Source organism: Anas acuta, chromosome 1 (genome assembly GCF_963932015.1).
Source record: "Anas acuta chromosome 1, bAnaAcu1.1, whole genome shotgun sequence".
In the NCBI taxonomy this organism is placed as follows: Eukaryota; Metazoa; Chordata; class Aves; order Anseriformes; family Anatidae; genus Anas; species Anas acuta.
In genome coordinates, this window is record NC_088979.1 from 25,285,985 (window position 1) to 25,304,598 (window position 18,614).

Here is an 18,614-nt window from a genome sequence, read left to right on the forward strand (position 1 = left end):
TGTTTTACATCAGCCAGGCAATATGCATATATTGCCTATGTATATATTATGTGTGTGTGTATATATATCAAAGTTATTTAAAACCTCGTCCAAACAGTGAAGTCACTGAGGGATCCCAAACTGATCTGTAAGAGTTAGCAAACATGGGGTATGTGAGGCTGTAAATAAAATATGCAAGAATTCTCCAAAACCACTTGCTGGTATACAAATGAATGTCACTGACATACACCAAATGCCAGTATGACAGTAACCTGGTTTAATATGAAGGGAATCATGCTGTGTAGACACAGTGCTTTTAGTTAGCAGCCCCCAAAATGCTGATGGAACTGCAATAAATCACTGTTGTGTGCATACAACTGAATATAAAACTTTATACAGCCTATAATAGTAAAAAAATAAATAAAAATGTAGTAGACAAGTAGAAAATCTTACTTGTGTCGATTAGATTTTTTTTTCTGCCTTCAAACCCCATAATCATTTGTAGACAATTTGTCCTCAAGCAAAGTGAGGAAATGGTAATAACAGCTGGCATTACAACTTTTGAAATTATGCTGGCTACTGACCTCTGAGTGAACTGGCAGTTTTTTGAGGTGCAAGAACCGCCTTTGGCATGTATGCACAATGTTGATAGGCTTCAGCTACGAGCAGAGGTTATACATGTGGCAGCCCAGAAAGCAGATGGGTCAGATGGGTGTGAAACAGCTGGAAAAGGCAGCTGGCTCACAAGGGGATCTCATTTGGAGCACCACACTCCCAAATGGGCATTGGGTTTACCTGGCTGGTGTCAGTACGGCCCTGGGAAGGAAGAAGCCGGACCCTGTCCAAGATCCAGATATCAGCTGTGAATTGTTTTTGGCCGTTTGCCAGGCTGCAACCATCTTGCGCATGAATTTTTATTGCCCTTCCGTCTGAGCTGCTGTTTGCATGTGTGTAACCCTGAAATGCGCTCTCCCTGAACTGCAGCATTCTTACCCTGAATGAGGGTGCCTGCAGTGTAAGCACAGAAAACCTAGTCCATCTTGGAAAACCTAGCCCCCATGATGGGCTGGCTTAAGTTGAGTGAAAGCTCAGTTTGTTAACTCAGCACTACAAGAAGTAAATTGACAAAAATGGTCAGAAGAGAGTACTACCAGGAAAATACCTGGCTCTTCAAAGACTAGTGGCAACAAAGGTTTTCTCTTGGGTGGTGTATAGCTAAGTGTGTGCCTGCTGTGACAGGTCACAATAAAGCTGGGCATCACACTACTCCAGTTATTCACACATTGCTTACAATGTTGAGATGCTGTTTGTTCAGCTCAGAACATTAGATAGCAGCTATATGTTGTCCAGAATCAGAAGAACGATTTGACAGACATACTGTCAGATCACAGAAAGCGGTTGAGGTGGTGAAATACATTTCTTTTTCTTTTTGCACCAAAGGTGCAAAGTACGCTGCTGACAAAAAAAAAAAAAAAGAGGCCAACAACTGTGAACTTCACAAATCTGGGAATGAAATTTTATGTAATGATTAAATAAATCTGAATTATGCATTTTATCAATTCATGCCCTTTTTTTGGGGTGGGGGGAGGAAGGGAGGGCTATACAGAAAATCAAAAATGCAGAATTAGGAAGCAAAGTATCTCACACTGTATCCATAATTAAACATTTTATTAATGCTCCTGATGTCTGGGAGAAACAGATGTTCACACACTGTTTTCACTTCACCGTAAAATAATTTCTCTGGCAACATGAAAGCTAACTTCTTGTTTGTCTCCTGGCTTTTTGTAGCCGACACCACCATCAAGCCGTAATGTGTAAAACTGAAAAATATGCATAAGCCTAGTGATGGGAAGCCTTGCTTTTTTCTGTTGTTTCTCAATGGCCAATGGAGTGGTTTCAGCATCTGTGATAAATCGAGTTAGTCATTTTATGGTATGTATTCTCTTCATCTTTTAGTAGGAAGCTGTAGTTTTCAGTCAGCTGTGTGTGTGTGTGTCTATGTGCACAAAAGCACTAAACTTCAAAGTATGCTATTCCAAAAATGACATTGGCAGAATTAGGGCCTTGTGATATATTACATGTCAGAGCAACTGTCGTCAAGATTTTGTTACAGAAGGCATGGGGGAACATCTGTTTTCCTAATGATTTAGGTGCAGCAGTCTGGAGCCCTGCATGTGGCAGTTCTGTCTGTTCTTCGTGTAGTCTTAACCCTTCGTGATTGGAAATGGAGGCTAATCTCCTGCTCCTTGGTTTAAGGATGGATCTGAGGGCTGTTATTCCAGAAGTAGCAACAAGATTTTTTGCATTTTCCTTTGACAAATCTGGTGAGATTTTGGACTAGACAATTCTGTGAGCTGGTCCTGTGCAGGGATCTATGTCATATTGTGTGTCTTGTTTGGTGAGGATATAAGAAACACTAGCTATGAGACATATTCTTACGTAGATTTCCTCTCCTTTTACATTTAAGATTTGTCTATCTTTGAGTAAGTTTTGCTTTCTAGCTGGAGTCCCATTGTGTGTGTGCTAGTTTATATAGGCTTTTTCTTCTTTAGTTGGGAAGTGGATAGTTTTGCTCATATCTATCCTCATACTTAGAAATGAGACTCTGTTTAACTAGGTGACATATCTATCACAGAAAGAAACCAGTTTTCCCCACCTAGGGAGGAAAGTTGAAGGAGTCACACAACATGATTTGTTCTGAAATACAAACTCCTCAAAGTGATGGGCAGGAGCTCAGCCAGAATGATTCTAGTAATCCTCTGAGTAATCCCAAACTACAATCTGTCTCTGCACATTACACTCTGTGCAGTGTGTGGAAATGTGCTGTGGAAATCAGTTCTTCTACTTCCACATGTAAGTGCTCAGCCATCCATGGCCCTCTCTGTCAGGGCAAGACCTACACATGTGTCTTCAGTCTCTTGGCCCTTTGCTTACCCAAAGAGGAGCTGAGTAGGGTCCTGAGTGGATCAACATCTTGAGCATGCAATGCTATGCCTCCAAAAGTGCCTGCATATAGCCAAAGGCAGAACTCAGACAGTATGGTTTGTTCAATTGACACCCTATAGAAACAGTTTTGGAACAATTGATGGATCAAATACAATAAAAAAGATGTTTGTTAGACAAAGCATTTTGTAGAAATCCTGATCTTTTATAGGTGAATCTCAAACTGGAAACAATCTAGACTTCACATTACAAATGTGTGGTTTTAAATTGTACATATTAGTTGTACCATTCACCTAAAGTCAAGTATACATCTTTAAAAATAAGATCCCACATTTGTGTGGGACTGCATTTTATAATATCATATTATTACTTTAATAATTAATGGTGCCTAAATATTTTTCAATTAACAGAATTGCAATTGTATTTTTTTTTTATCCCTATTCCACTCTAGTTGAAACCAAAACTGAGAGTGTGTAAAGCAGAACTGAAGACATACTGTGACTGCATAGCTAGATGGCAGTATGCACATTGCTTTGAGAAAAGCAATCTTATTTCAAAGATGGGCAGAAAAATCTGCCTTCTCTTTAACAACTGAATGACAGGCTGCTATTTTGAAATGTGCTGGATAAGAATATCTGAATACCTGATACATCTGAGAGTCTGGCCACTTGGTTTAGGTGTCTAAATCAGAGGTGCTTAATTTGTCCCTAGAGGTAATAATTATGAAATGTTGCATTTCCCTCTTTATCTTTTTATCCAATATTTGTCTACATTTTTCAAAACAGGTTAATATTATACATGATTCTTTTCATTTGAGGATTTGGTAAAGATACTGCAATGAAATAAAATAACATCATTCTTTTACTTATATGTACTCAATTTCCTAAAATTTGAGGCAATATTAATGAAAAAAAAATATTTTCTGCCATTGACTCATCAGGCCTTGAAACATGCATTGAATTATTATCTTTTACACTTTTCTTCATTAGAAAAACTCCCAAACCTATTTAATTACAAAAGCAATTAAATGTAGTGCAGTAAAATACACAAACTATTGAACTTGTCTATGGTAGTAGACTAGTCTGTAAACACAGCAAACAGGGAAACAGATCCAGATTCAAATCCCAATAAATTACTTTAAACAGCATTAGAGGGAAATGTATGTCTATGGTGGCATCACACAATGCTACAATGAGCTTGTTTTGGTGATAAAGGAATTTTATTCCTTTCACAAACATAACAAAATACTCAAAAAAAAAGTATTCATGAATGCCTAACAAACTCCTTCACAAGGACAACTTTCAGGACATTATCGTGTTTTCCTCCCTCCTCACTGCAGATGTTTATGTGGCCAGTCCAGGGTACTGTGCACAGTGGTATAAGCTTCCTTTCCCAAAAGTGTCAGCCCAAGAGCCTGGGAAGATCTGGGACAGGGGATTTCAGCCCTGATGGCTCACACAGCCTGGGGCTTGCACAGAGCTTCTGCTGCGAGCTTTTTGTCAGAGGCTGGCTCCACATTGTCCTCCCAGCTTTCTGGGGCAAGTCCAATATCCTAAGGCTCATCTGCTAAAAAGCCTGTTTTCCAATTACGTGCAATGTTGGGTGCCTGGTGTTTTATGAGAAACAAAGTTTTTTGGACTCAGCTGAAGACCAGAGTGAGTTGCAAGGAGCTGTGTGGCAAAATGCACAGAGAGCAGGAAGGTAGGGGTGTGAGTAAGCAGACTATAAGTAGCTTTGGGCTGTGATTTCTGAGCAGCACAGGCAATACATTGTCTCTTAGTAAATCCCACTGCAGTCAGGCTTTCTTTACCTTCTCATCCTTTTGTATTAGTTGCACAGAAGACAGAGAGGGACTGACTGGTGTCAGAAATGCAGTGCCATACAATGCAGGGCTGTGTGTTCATCTAAACAAAGGGGTGGAGGACAGAAGGTCTACAGTGGTGCTGGTTTCTCCAGTTGGCTTTTTATTCATGTGAATCAAACATTGACTCCAGTTTTGATCTTATATGGGATCTTCCCTTAGGAGACCATCACTTTGGAAAAAGTAGACCTCTGTTTTGTGGGATAGGAGTAGGATTTGGATAGGGCAAGAGTGGTAGTGGCTTTAGTCATCAACCTGCTGAGCTATTGAAGATATAATGCAGCTAAGGAGATGAAGGAAATGTGCTATTTGTGCTGCTGAGTTTATGCACATGTTGTGCTGGACTGATGTTTCTGCCATGAGAGACAGTCATCTGGGCTAAGCAGCTTTATGGGATCTGTACTGTTGGATGTAGGATGCTGTGTAGATGGCCAGTGACAACTCTGGATCAGTTAGGTCATTTGAGGGAACATCTTGGAAGTTGTTAGAAGAGCTGAGTACTCTGTATATTTTTTCTATTCCTTCAGAAGATAGTCCAAAGCTAGACCAGATATACTCTTAGGTTATTTTTTTCATAAGAGATGACTAAAGTGCACTTGTTCTTCTGCAAGAAGAGTCACAAATTCTTTAGTAACTCCCATTCATGTAGGCAGTTGCTTACATAAACATTTCGACTGATTTCACTGCTAGCTGTTTACAGGTTCTCTCTAAATGTATACAAAGTTATATATTCATTTACTTGCATGTCCTGGAATCCCCCTGTCTGTGATATTTGTGTGCTGAGGGCTGCATAGATGCAGAGAGCAAAGGGGAAGCTCCCACGCTGGGAGAAGGACTTGCCATCTGGGTAGGAGACTGAAGATAGGGTATACAGATGAGAAATTCAGGAAAGACATGGGACTATTCAGACCACATTCAAATTAGAGAGAAAACTAGAGAGTTCTGAGATCTTCTGAATATCAGATCTATTCCACACTGAGATCACGGGGGCAGCATGGAGGTAGACCACATGTCGAGAGGAGAGAAGAAGGAGAGTGAGGCTGGCCTAGGGTGGTAGTCATCATTACAGTTGTGACACTGCTCACAAGAGCCTAATATTAGACTGTGGTGACCTGACTGGGAGGCCAGAGGTGGTCCTGGCATTGTCAGGGTGGTGTAGGCACTTTGTTCTGTATGGCTGTTGCTGTGGCCTCAGCAGTAAAGCAGGGCTGAGTTTTGCCCTGCTATCGCAGTTTTAGTTATTTGTGAATTTCGGTCCCACTGTCCTTGGAGGTACCACTGAGAAAACCTCTTCTGCTGCTCTTTGTATTTCTTATCTCTAGTTTGTAGACTAAACTGCAGAAAGCAAAGCAGGCTCACTGTGTGGTGTGCAGAGATGTCAGTTTGAAATCAAATAATGCTGCACTGAAAACCAGGTTTTGCTCAGGTCTGTCTACACTGCATGCTATAGTGTAGTACAGAGATATTTATACTTAGATTCAGCCTCTTTTGGGTACAAGAAATAGTTCAGTCTGCTTCTTGGAAAGGTAAGTTAGCCCTTTGGATGCTGTGTGATGCATGGCCCTAGAATTCAGGACGACATCTTTAAACCTATTTCCAGTATTTCTGTATAACACTGAAGCTTATACTATGGACATATCTATTTGAAACCATAGTGTAGTATTTTAAAGGATGATTTTATTAACAAAAATGCACCACTAAATTTCTAGTCAACAATTCTGTTCCTACAGCCCTGTGCTCAAGTACAATGCCTGTGTGTTTTAGTTTATAAGATTTGTTTTTGTATTTATCAGATCAGTGGAGGAAAGCTGGCATCAGAACCTGAAATGAAGCTATGAAGTTTTTGCTGGTGTGTAGTAACAACCACAAGTCAGTTGTTCATTAAATCTCATCCTAAAAATGTATGTAGTATGAACCTAAGGTGAAAAGTTGATTAAAGTTCATCAACAAAGGTATAAAAGTGGGATGAAAAAGTCACCTGAAAGTTCACAGCTGTATTATTAGTTCTCAGATGGGAGCTCAGTATGAAACATTGCCCTTGAATACAGGTAAATGTATTAGGTAATAAATTACTTATCATTACAATTGAATTTATTTATAAATTTACTAAACCATATAACAAAATGAGACCATAATGATACAGACAACTAAGTACATCCTTAATTCTTGGGCTGACTTGCTGTAATGGACCTGCTTGTGTATGGTTTCATCCAAGTGTCCAGAGGACTCATGACCCATTAATCATTCTGTTCTTATATGAATTCCTCTTTCCTAGATTAGAAGCCTATACCCTTTAGCCAAAGATACCTCATAGTTATTTCAGCTTGGCAGTTACTACATTTAAGTACCCAAAGTATATATAAAACCTGAACTTTAAGCAAAAGCTTCTTTGTTATTGTCTTTTTGTACTTCCTTAGGCAAATTACCCAGCACAAGGGTTGTTCCAACTTTGTGTAAATAAGTTACAGCAAAATTACTTTTTTCTTCATTCAGTCAGGATGAAGGAAAAATATGTATTAAATTCAGTAAACATGGAGCTCTCCTGAAATGAAACAGGTATTTTTTAATTTTCTAAAATTAATATGAGACTTCAAAATTATTGTAATTCAAATACTAAATATCTTTCCTTTCTATACAGGGATTAAAAGGAAAACCCTTCAGGGACTCATTTAACACAAAGAAGTCCCAGTAGCTAGCACTGAAAACTCTTTAACCTGCTGGATAATGCATCTGTATAATATTGAGATACAAGTAACAACATTATATCCAAAGGATACAATTTTTATGAGAAATTTTTCATGCCTTTTATTCCCTCAGAGCCTGATACATTATTATATTCCAGTACAATTATTTTATTACCCTCAAATACTCTGTATTTATTAAAAAGTTTAAGAAAACATGCAGCATAATTAGATGTAGATTTCTATGTGCATGGGTCTCAATATGTGCTATTAGAGAATTAACCTGATTTGAAACCTCTTCTTGCAGGACCAAAATAACCTTTCACTTTCCCTCTTGCAAATCAGGTGAACTAATACTTATTTCACCTTCTTAAAGCTGAGGAAGTCATGCTATCTGCATACTAGTGAAATATAGGGTGGCTGAGCATGTACCTACCCTAATAGTCAAATCAGCCTTGTTTAAAAACCAGCCAATGACCCAAATCAGTGAAGAACTGTTTGTTTTCCATTGATGTGACAGGCTTTTAGAACTGCCAATGCAGTTTTTGGTAGGTCCCTGTCACGGTCACATCTGCTTATCTGCTGGGATGGTAAATTGCAGGATGGAGGCAGGAATGGGTGGGGTGAGAGATGAATAATAATCAGGAAATAATTAAAACAGCTTTTCTGACAGAGAAAATGGGGCACCACCAACACCCTAAGGATGTCATATACACCTTCTAAGCTATTTCTCTTGTGTATAGTAGTGACACGGTTCCTTTCTTTGTTGGCTTATGCAGGCAATAGGACAGGGACACCATTCTTTGCTGGGAACAGACGATCTGCAAAACCAAGGTGTTCTGAGGAAAGTAAACTTCTGTTCATAATGAAGCACATACATTTGGAGGATGGTGGCTTGCATCATCCAGGAAAATGACACCTCCACACAGAGTCAGCTGTAGCGCTGAAAGCTAAATTAGCTTTCCTTACATTATGCCATGTTCCATCTTGGACTGTTCAAATGATTACTTTGTTATAATTTAAATAAAACACATACCTGAAGATATTAATTCCCTCCAACATGTTTTTACTTGTAAAATGCTCCGAGTTCAATAAATATTCAATACATATTTACTCAAGTGGAACTTGTTCCACTGTTCTTGTTTACTGCATAAATATTATGAACATTTTCAAAAGCTGACTGAGTAAAATATAGATATTCAAGAGCAGAGTGTTGTTATCCTGGCTTCAAAGGTCAGGGATTAAGTGGCTTATGCAATTTTCTTGTTTTATTTGAAGCTTTTAAAAATGAAATAGTAGACATTTTTACAGAATCATAGAAAAATTAAGGTTGGAAAAGACCTTCAAGATCATCTAGTCCAACCATCACCCAACTATCAATGTCACCCACTAAACCATGTCGCTGTGCACCAGGTCCAACCTTCCCTTGAACACCCCCAGGGACGGTGACTCCACCACCTCCCTGGGCAACCTGTCCCAGTGCCTGACTGCTCTTTCTGAGAAGAAATGTCTCCTAATTGTTTTAATTGTTGAAGAGTAGGGGCATAACATTTCAATTTTTCCACTCACCAGGGACATCACCCAACTGCTAGGAATTTTCAACTATGTTGCTTGGCAGCTACATCAGCCAGTTCCCTCAGGACCCTGGGATTCATGTCATCAGGTCCCACAGACTTGTACCTGTTTAGATTCATCAGGTGGTCTCGAACCTGCTCTTCACTTACAGTGGGTGGGACTTTGATCCCCCAGCCTCCATCTATGGAGTTAATTTCCCTGAACCCTCCATCTACGGCTTCAGGGAACTGAAAGACTTGGGAAGCCCGTCTACCAGTGCAGACAGAGGCAAAGAAGTTGTTGAGTACCTCAGCCTTCTCCATGTCTGTTGTTACTCAGATATAGAAACCCACTCCTAATATAAGAAATTAGCCACCTCTAATCACTTACACACTCTAAGACTCAAGACCTCTTCCCATATAATCAGTACCCACAGTACACAGCATTAGCTTTAGCTATCCCATGCCCCAATCTCCCCATCTCCAATGACAGCAGGAATGCTACCTGCTTGGGTTCACTCAGGCTGAGAACAGTGAATGTACAAGAAGTGCTTTGGGACTGAAATTAACCTGCCGCATTCAACCTGAATTTGAGTTAATCCCTACTGAACTGAATTCTGTATTAACCGGATTAAGCACATCTGAGGTGATACAGCCTCCAGTTCTTTGCTTAGTCTAGTCTGAAATACTTACAGTTAGAGGGCTTATATCACCTCCCAACAGCTCGCTTGATTCCTTGTATTAGACCCTTCTACTTCAGCTTTTGTGCCTGTGGCAGAAACAGCATTCTTCAGTGGTGTCAGAAGTGTTGTTATGATCCTGCTCTTTACCTTGTTCCCTTCTCTCAGGTTCTTGAATGCCACCATCCCACGGGCACTGCAGCCAAATCTCTTCCTGACCTTCACAGCCCAACTAGTTCTTCCTTGTCCATAAGCATGAGGTCCAGTAGAGCATCTCCCCAGTTTTGATGTAACCATAGCTAACCATGAGACATTCAAAGCCTTTGAACCTTTGTTTCACAGCCATGTGTTGCAAAGGCTTTAAATGATTTTTTTGTCAAAGTACAGCAGACCTCAAATGCTCATTGCTTCTGTTATGACACAGAACTTCTCAAAATTAAGATAGCACAGACCCCAGTTTACTGTGATATCAGGTCCAGATCATCCTCACAAAGTCCCCACTGAAGATACCAGACTACAGCGTTTGATGGGAAGACAGCTGCTTATTTCAGGTCATTTCCAGCAGCAGCATAAAAAAGTTTATTATCTAAAATGCTTCTCACGAAAAGTTTGGATGGATGGCTAAGGTGATGGGTTATTTTGTACTTTGTTGTCAATGTTCTCCACCTATGCTGAGAAGGGACTATTTACTGAAGCAATCTGTAACTAAAACAGATAGTTCTATTCTGATTAAGGACCACAAGGTTTAGCAACAGTGCCTTTTGTGCTAGGCACAATGTAGCTGCTACAAAGACATTGAATAAAAATAAAGAAAGCTCATGCAAAGCCACAAGTGTGGCAGGCAGTGTATTTCTCTAAACATATGCAGGGGGAATATTCCCTCCTAAAACCATTCTTGCCTCTTGTAACCTTACTGAAAGCAATTCTGTTCATCTGTTAGCCAGCACTGATTACCCTACTCTGTATAATAGCAACAGATGGGAAGACCTATGAACAATCCTAGACTTTATCTATATTAGATAGAGTCAAAAAATGGTGTATTAAGGTATGACGTAACTGTGGCACTAACATAAAGAGACCTGCACCATACTTTCAGAGACTGATAGCCAAAGAGATGAAGTTAATACACACGAGTTAGCAGGCCGATACCACCTATCAGAAGGAAATATCAAATGCGGTATGGTTAAATCAGTACAATATAGATATGGTAAACTGGAATATTTTACTAACAGCTCAGTGATAACCAGAACATTGCACTACCTGGGCAAGGCAACAGCGATTTTGTGCTAATATCAGGGCTGTACAGGGGCAAAAAGCTTGTTCCAATCTAGTACCAAGGTGCTCTTCCCAGCTGCAAAGGAGGGAATTTTTCCAATCTCGATGGGGTAATGGGAAAGATTATATAATTAAGAGGGTTGAACCAACAAGTGTTTATTGTCAGTCTTGGTCAATCTAAAGTTAGTACCTCAAGCAACCAATTAGTATAATTAAATCAGTTTGGTCAAATATGCTGGAAATATCCACATCAAAACCAAGGATGATTCAGAAATTCCTTGGACTATTTTTGTCATTAACTACAGGGAAAAAAAAACAAACAAAAAAAAAACTAGCTAATTATCTTTTAGTGATACACTGTTTAAGCCTTAACTCATAAACACTTGTTTTATTTTGTGGAAACATTCTTGTACCAAACATTTGCTTAGAAAACACGGTGTAAGTGCCATAGGGCTTTATGAATAAAGCATTTTAGTAAAATTACTCAATACAGTCCTTAGAATCAGTGAGATGTTCTCACCACTTTCCCACTGTTATGGGTGCTTAGAAATCTGGTGCCACATGTGTTCATGAAGTGAAATGCATGGTGAAGTCCCCACTGCCACCAGCTGCTGGCCTTTGCAAATTATCCATCTTGTGCAATAATTTCTAAGGAGCAGCAGCTGGAGTTGGTGAGGACTGGGAGCTGTTAAGCTGAAAGCAGAAAAGGATGCGTGTTCATGGCCTTATTCATTATTTTGCTACCCGATTTTTATAAAAGCCAGGAGATGTCTTCTTGTGAGACAGCTACACTACCTAAGTTTGCTGTGGAGCACTTCAAAGCCAAAGTGATTTCAATCTCCATGTAGACAGAAGAAGGTGTGCAGAGCCACCAGGCTATATTCCCATAATGACTCATGGAAAGTATCTTCTGTATGCAAAGGGTCTTGTGTGGAGGACACAGAAGAGAAGAGAAAAAGGCCTCCCAATCTTTCAGAAACCTGAAAGGTGAAGACACCCACAGCTTTGCAGAAGCTGAAGCCATATCTCACAAGTGTTTTTTTTTGGTTGTTTTTCAGATGTTCTGATCCTCCTTTCTCATTCCCTTAAGATTCTAACTGCCACAGGCGAATGCCCCCAATGTACTACAGCTGCAAAGTGGCTGCAAAGAAGTGCACCAGCATGTACTTTTTTTTTTTTTTTTTTTTTTTGTTTGTTTGTTTTAAATAAACACCACCATTTTCTTCAGTTTCCAGGTAGGTTCTGGCCTGTGTCAAATCCTTCATCCACCCGACCTGAGTAGAATAAGTATTCCCCAAGGAATCGAAAGTAGGGACTGTGGTTTGGGCTCTGTAGGTTTTTGTGTACTGGTGTTAGCAAGGAGGTTGAGCTGGCACTGCAGCCTTTTAATGGCATCTTTGGCTGCCATTTTAAAACAGCAACACTTCTAAAGCTATCTGATGAAAATGTCATCATGGCCAGGAACTCAGGAGGAATTAAATGTCCCTATGTGTGCTTGCTTCCCACAGCTGTAACAGCGAGTTTCCGGGTTGCCTGTGCAGGAGGAGCTGATGCCTGCTGCCAGCCTCGCTTTTCCCTGGCTCCCCTAGGCACGGCTGATGGGGGGCTGTGAGCTGGACTTGGAGAAAGTTCAGGAGGGGTGGGGAGGTTTCTGTGTCCTCTGGTTTCCCTGTAGAGTTGCTATGAGCTCTTCCTCAGAAATGGAAGAGTTTCTGCGATTCCTTTGTCTGGCATCTGCAATTAAATAAAAATCTCTGGGTGAGATGCTCTTCTGGATTAAATGTTCTTCAGAAATATGTTATTATCTTCACCAAAAACGATTTTGAAACCCTGCGTATTTGCTTATTCCTAGTTTATTTCCTTTAGAAAAAAAGGCATAATACTGAAAGGCAGAGTAATACTGAATAATGTGACATGATACCATCTTTTTCTATTGCTTTAGTTTTCTGGATGTGTCAGCATTATCTTTCTCAGCAGTCATCACTGCACTGAGCAGATATAAACTCTTTTGAGGAGACTGCATTACAGCTTCAATTGCACATAGTAATCACCTTGAATTTGCTTGTCTGTCCTTTGAGAAAATCACTAATAATACCTCAGTATACCTGATGCAGATTGCCTTTACATGCAATTGAAGTGTTAATAAATTAAATTCATTCAAAGAAATGGCATCCTGTGTTCTTGGAATTGGAAACAAATCCTGTCACTCTACCATCTTCTAATTAAAGCTGGACAAACACACGGTTTATGGTTTGCAGGCAGTCAGTAAGGAGACAGCACACATTACTCATCCATTCTGCACTTCTGAGACCAGTATCAGCTGGAAGCCACATAAAAATATTCTGTTCTGCCTGATAAACAAATGCCAATAGATGCGTAGAGAAGATGTCTCTTGATAAACAGCCTTTTATTAAAGGTTTCTTAGAGGAAGTGTTACCCATGGAAGAGAGCGGCCCCCCACGTATTTGTTTTTGATATGAGTTTTTGCAAGTCGATGTGCACACCGGCCCCAATTAGTGTGACTGCAACCAGCCTGGAGCTCTCGGGGCAGCTAACAGCAGCAGTGCTATGACTGATAGGCTGGGTAACCAGGCTGTGCGGGGCCGTGCAGTACCGTAGTGACCATTGTCATTGTGCAGAAGTTGCAGTAAAAGAGCCTACAGGTTAGGCGACCAGATTAACATTTTGGATCTTAAAGCAGTAGGGCCAAAATCTATGCCAACCTTCATGTGCAAAAATGATATCCAAAGTTATATTCCAATATACAAGATCTTGGAAATACACTGAGCAATATATATATTTATGTTAAATATCTAGATATAGATCTCAGCACCACAGAAGGTGCTTTACTGGCTGCCAGCACAGAGCCCAAGGGACACTGGAGAGGAGCATCCTTGAAATCTCTTTACTGCTCCTCCTCCCAGCCCATCTGCAGCCATTAGCACTCAGTTACAGAGGGGTGCACCGTGGGGCACCCCATGGCTGCCCCTACCTGCAGCATCCCGCAGCAGCCAGCTCTTCTGCTGTGTGCCTTGGCTTCTCTTTGGATCTGCATATCCTGTGCTTTATCTTTTGTTGCTCATCAAAGGGAGATGAGAAGAATGAAAAGTCTTTGTTCCAGCGGTGATAAAAGCACACGCAGGAGAGATGATGTCTTCCGTCTTCCTTCAAACCAGCAAAAGTCAGTCTAGGAGAATGCCACATGCATCAGACTGGATTCTGGGGGTGTTGGGGCAGTGTAGGGGGGGAACATGGTGCCAGGACAGTTTGCTTCATCCTTCTGGCAAGCCAGCAGTGAAGATTTGCAGAAGAAAACTACTGTCCCCAGTGATTCACACACATTTCTATCCAGAATATACGTCTCTTAGTGGGAAAGGAAGCAGGAACACATGGTTCAAGGTCATCATTAGCCAAAAAAAACTGATGCTGAGAGCTGTATATCAGAATCTCCTGTATACTTTGGGACCGGTTTGCAGGCAGACAACAGCAGCAGCTCTCCTGGGGTGCTGGCATTTCGTTTTTGCAGGATGAGGTTACGCAGGGCAAGTTGGTGATGGCAGCCTTCGCAGCCCCTGCTGGCTTGCTTGTTCCCACCACAGAGAATTCAAATCACCCCTTCAGCACCCCCTGCTCCGTGGGGTGACACATATCCTCTTTAACATCTTCATCAATGATCTGGATGACGGCATTGAGTGCACCCTCAGTAAGTTTGCAGATGACACCAAGCTAGGTGCGTGTGTCGATCTGCTCGAGGGTAGGAAGGCTCTGCAGGAGGATCTGGATAGGCTGCACCGATGGGCTGAGGTCAACTGTATGAAGTTTAACAAGGCCAAGTGCCGGGTCCTGCACCTGGGGCGCAATAACCCCAAGCAGAACTACAGGCTGGGAGAGGAATGGTTGGAGAGCTGCCAGGCAGAGAAGGACCTGGGAGTGATGGTGGACAGTCGGCTGAATATGAGCCAGCAGTGTGCTCTGGTGGCCAAGAAGGCCAACGGCATCCTGGCTTGTATCAGAAACACTGTGACCAGCAGGGCTAGGGAGGTGATCGTCCCCCTGTACTCGGCTCTGGTGAGGCCGCACCTCGAGTACTGTGTTCAGTTTTGGGCCCCTCGCTACAAGAAGGACATCGAGGTGCTTGAGCGGGTCCAAAGAAGGGCGACGAAGCTGGTGAGGGGCCTGGAGAACAAGTCCTACGAGGAGCGGCTGAAGGAGCTGGGCTTGTTCAGCCTAGAGAAGAGGAGGCTCAGGGGTGACCTTATTGCTCTGTATAAGTACATTAAAGGAGGCTGTAGCGAGGTGGGGGTTGGCCTGTTCTCCCATGTGCCTGGTGACAGGACGAGGGGGAATGGGCTAAAGTTACGCCAGGGGAGTTTTAGGTTAGATGTTAGGAAGAATTTCTTTACTGAAAGGGTTGTGAGGCATTGGAACGGGCTGCCCAGGGAGGTGGTGGAGTCACCATCCCTGGAAGTCTTCAAAAGACGTTTAGATGTAGAGCTTAGGGATATGGTTTAGTGGGGACTGTTAGTTTTAGGTCAGAGGTTGGACTCGATGATCTTGAGGTCTCTTCCAACCTAGAAAATTCTGTGATTCTGTGATTCTGTGATATCCTGCCTGAGGACTGCTCTTGGCCCATGAGACAGAGTCAGTCAAGTTAAAGGGTGAGTATTCCTGTTCTAGACAGCACTTGAAGCACAAAAATAACAAATTTTGCTGAATATAGCTTTTTTGTGAAGAGGAGTTCTACCCTCCTTCGATAACCAGGCCAAGGGCAATGGGTACAACCTGGCACCCAGGAGGCTCCCTCTGAGCACCAGGCAGCACTGCTGTGCTGGGCGGGTGACGGAGCCCTGGCACAGGCTGCCCAGAGAGGCTGTGGGGTCTCCTCCTTGGGGAGCTCCAAAAGCCACCTGGACATGGTCCTGGGCAGCCTGCTCTGGGTGTCCCTGCTTGGGCAGGGCTGGCACCAGGGGCCTCCAGGGGCCCTGCCAGCCTCAGCCATCCTGTGGCTCTGTGATTTTGTTTGCAGAAATCAAGGTGAGCACATCGCCCCTAGTGGTCCAGATCAGAAAACTGAAGTCCCATTTCTATAAAGATATTTTCCCTCTACTCAAAAAATCAAATCACTACATTAGCCAATGTCATAGTCTATGCACACATTCATTTTTTTCTACTGAAGGATGTTCTTACACAGGTCTGCCCTGCCCACTGCTCTGGAGCTGAGGGGCAGCTGATATGGTGACTGGAGCACAGAACGGGGGCAGGATTCACATCCTCTTAGTCCAGGAAAAGTCTGATATGAAGCCTTCTTAGCTTGAAACATTTATTACTTGACCATTATCACCACCAACACTAACAATTTGGTGAATGAGGCCCATTTCCCATGCTTTTCAGGAGTCCTAGAAGATGCCCTCTGGCAAAACATTTAATCTGGTAAGAAATAAAACAAGTGCAAAACCCTGAAAAAAAAGATATTTTATGTCCCTTCTTGTTTTCTTGGTTGTTTTTGCTGCTTTATTACTGTTTGGTTGGCTTTTTTTTTTTTTTTTTTTTTTTTTTTTTTTTTTTTTTTGGTTAAGTGACGAGGCAAGAAAAGATATTAGCACAATCCTAACCTGTACTGCCAGGCAGCAGAGTCAAACCTTGGGGTTTTATTACTGTAAGAGTGGGGGAATGGGGCTCACTGACAGCCCCGCAGTGAGGCTCTTTAGCAATACATTCAGCAGAGTGTTCGGCAGTGTGGTTAATTCGGCTCTTGCTACAAACAATGATTTTTGTTCCCTGAAGATGTCACACATTTTTCTTGCTTGTAGTCTGTGCACAATCTTTTCCTCTGCACACATCAGTAGGAGGCTGGAGCCCCACTGTGATTTCTTATCAGGATTAAATTAACTAATATCAGAAATGATGGACCAATTGCAATTGAGTTGCATCAGGGACAAAGGGGGATCGATTATTTCAGATCTGTAGGTGTGTTTAACACTGAGTGCAACTAATAAGAAAAATAGCTTGATAAGCATCATCCTCTATCTAGGTTTGAATGTGTCATTTAGTTGTCACACAGTTACTGCAGTCCTTCAACCTCAGTTATCTAAGTGGGCTGACTGTTCTTGTGATCTTAATACTTCAACTGAACTGTCTCATTCAGTTATTGCTTTTAATTGCCAAAAGCTCCCCCCATATATTTTTTTCATACTACACTCTTTTCAAAGTCATTGTCAAAAGCATAAAGAAACAAAATCCTTTCCTTAAATACAGCACACCTTATTTTTCTTATTATGATCTTTGCAGTGCACTTCTACAGGTAATGCTGTACAAGGTACATTATCTGTTGGAAATATTATTGGAAAGGCAGGAGCAGGTGAGGCAAAAATGCAAGTTTTATCTCATTATCTTTAGGAGCCTCTGTATAAAACTGCAAATGGGTGTTTTCATAAAGCCTTCCAGTTCTTGCCACCCAGCACTAATTAAAGCTTTGTATAAATTTGCACATTTTGTCACAAGCACGGAGAAAGGATGGGAAAATTAAAAATGCAAGCACTGCTGCCACTCATGTGACCTGTTAATTTTGTATATTTTAGCTCTCTTTGTTTTGAACAAGAATTTTGCAGGGGAAATTAATGCTGCCCTATCAAAAGAATAATTTTAGTTAGATATATACACACAGGTGTGTGTATTTCTGTGCTAGCCCAAGCAGGATAGGGACCTGGAACACCAAATTAATGCACAGAACTGACCTAATATAACCAGACAGGAACATTCAGCCTCCCTCTAGGAGCCTTGCAATATAATTTAAAGTTGCAAGCAGTAAGGATAACACCCAAGAGGCAAGAAGAAGGGAAGAAGATGGGATGTCTTCTGGAGAGCCAGGCTGCCTCTTGAACTTTGGGCTCTGTGGGTTGCGCTGGTTTCCTGATCATTTGAGGTCCCTTTCTCCTCTCCTTCTGACTCAGAGCCAACAAAATGTTGGTTCTGCACCCAAGGAGCCCTGCACCGCAAAACCTTGGGGGGTGATGTTCTCGTTGAAGGAAATGGGAATCCCCTGGGAACATCTCAGCTTTCAAGACACTCAGCCTGCTGTTTGACCTATTCCTCTCTTGAGTGGCCTCTTGTTTAATTTCTTACTGCCCTGGATTTTGTATAATCACATGCAAATGCAAAAAAAAAAAAAAAAAAAAAGCTGGAAATTTCTGTCAAATCAGACTGGTAGCGATGTGCAGTTTGGACAGCTGTCCAAACTACGTCACTGGAGAATCAGGCCCTCTACTGTGAAGCCACCAGCAAGACACCAAGCTCCAAAGCCTACCTTGGATGGTGAGAGATAGGAGTAGCTTAGGAGCGATTCATTAAATAAAAGTTCATTTATTCTACGTAGTACTTGCCGTGGTGGGTTCTGAATGTGTCATTTTTGCAATCTTTTCTGTTACCGAGTCTCAACAGACCGTGCATAAAACCGAATTGTGACTTGGCAGTCACAACATGAGTCTGCCGCACATTTAAGCAGACTGTTGAAAGGGAATTTTTTAACAGCTAGAATCCGAGCACCTGGCAAGCAGAATGTTTTGCAAGGAGATTGGTTTATTTCAGCTGACAGTTTTATTAAACTTTAATCACCTTCTCAATGCTTGCATTGTCTAGTACTTGC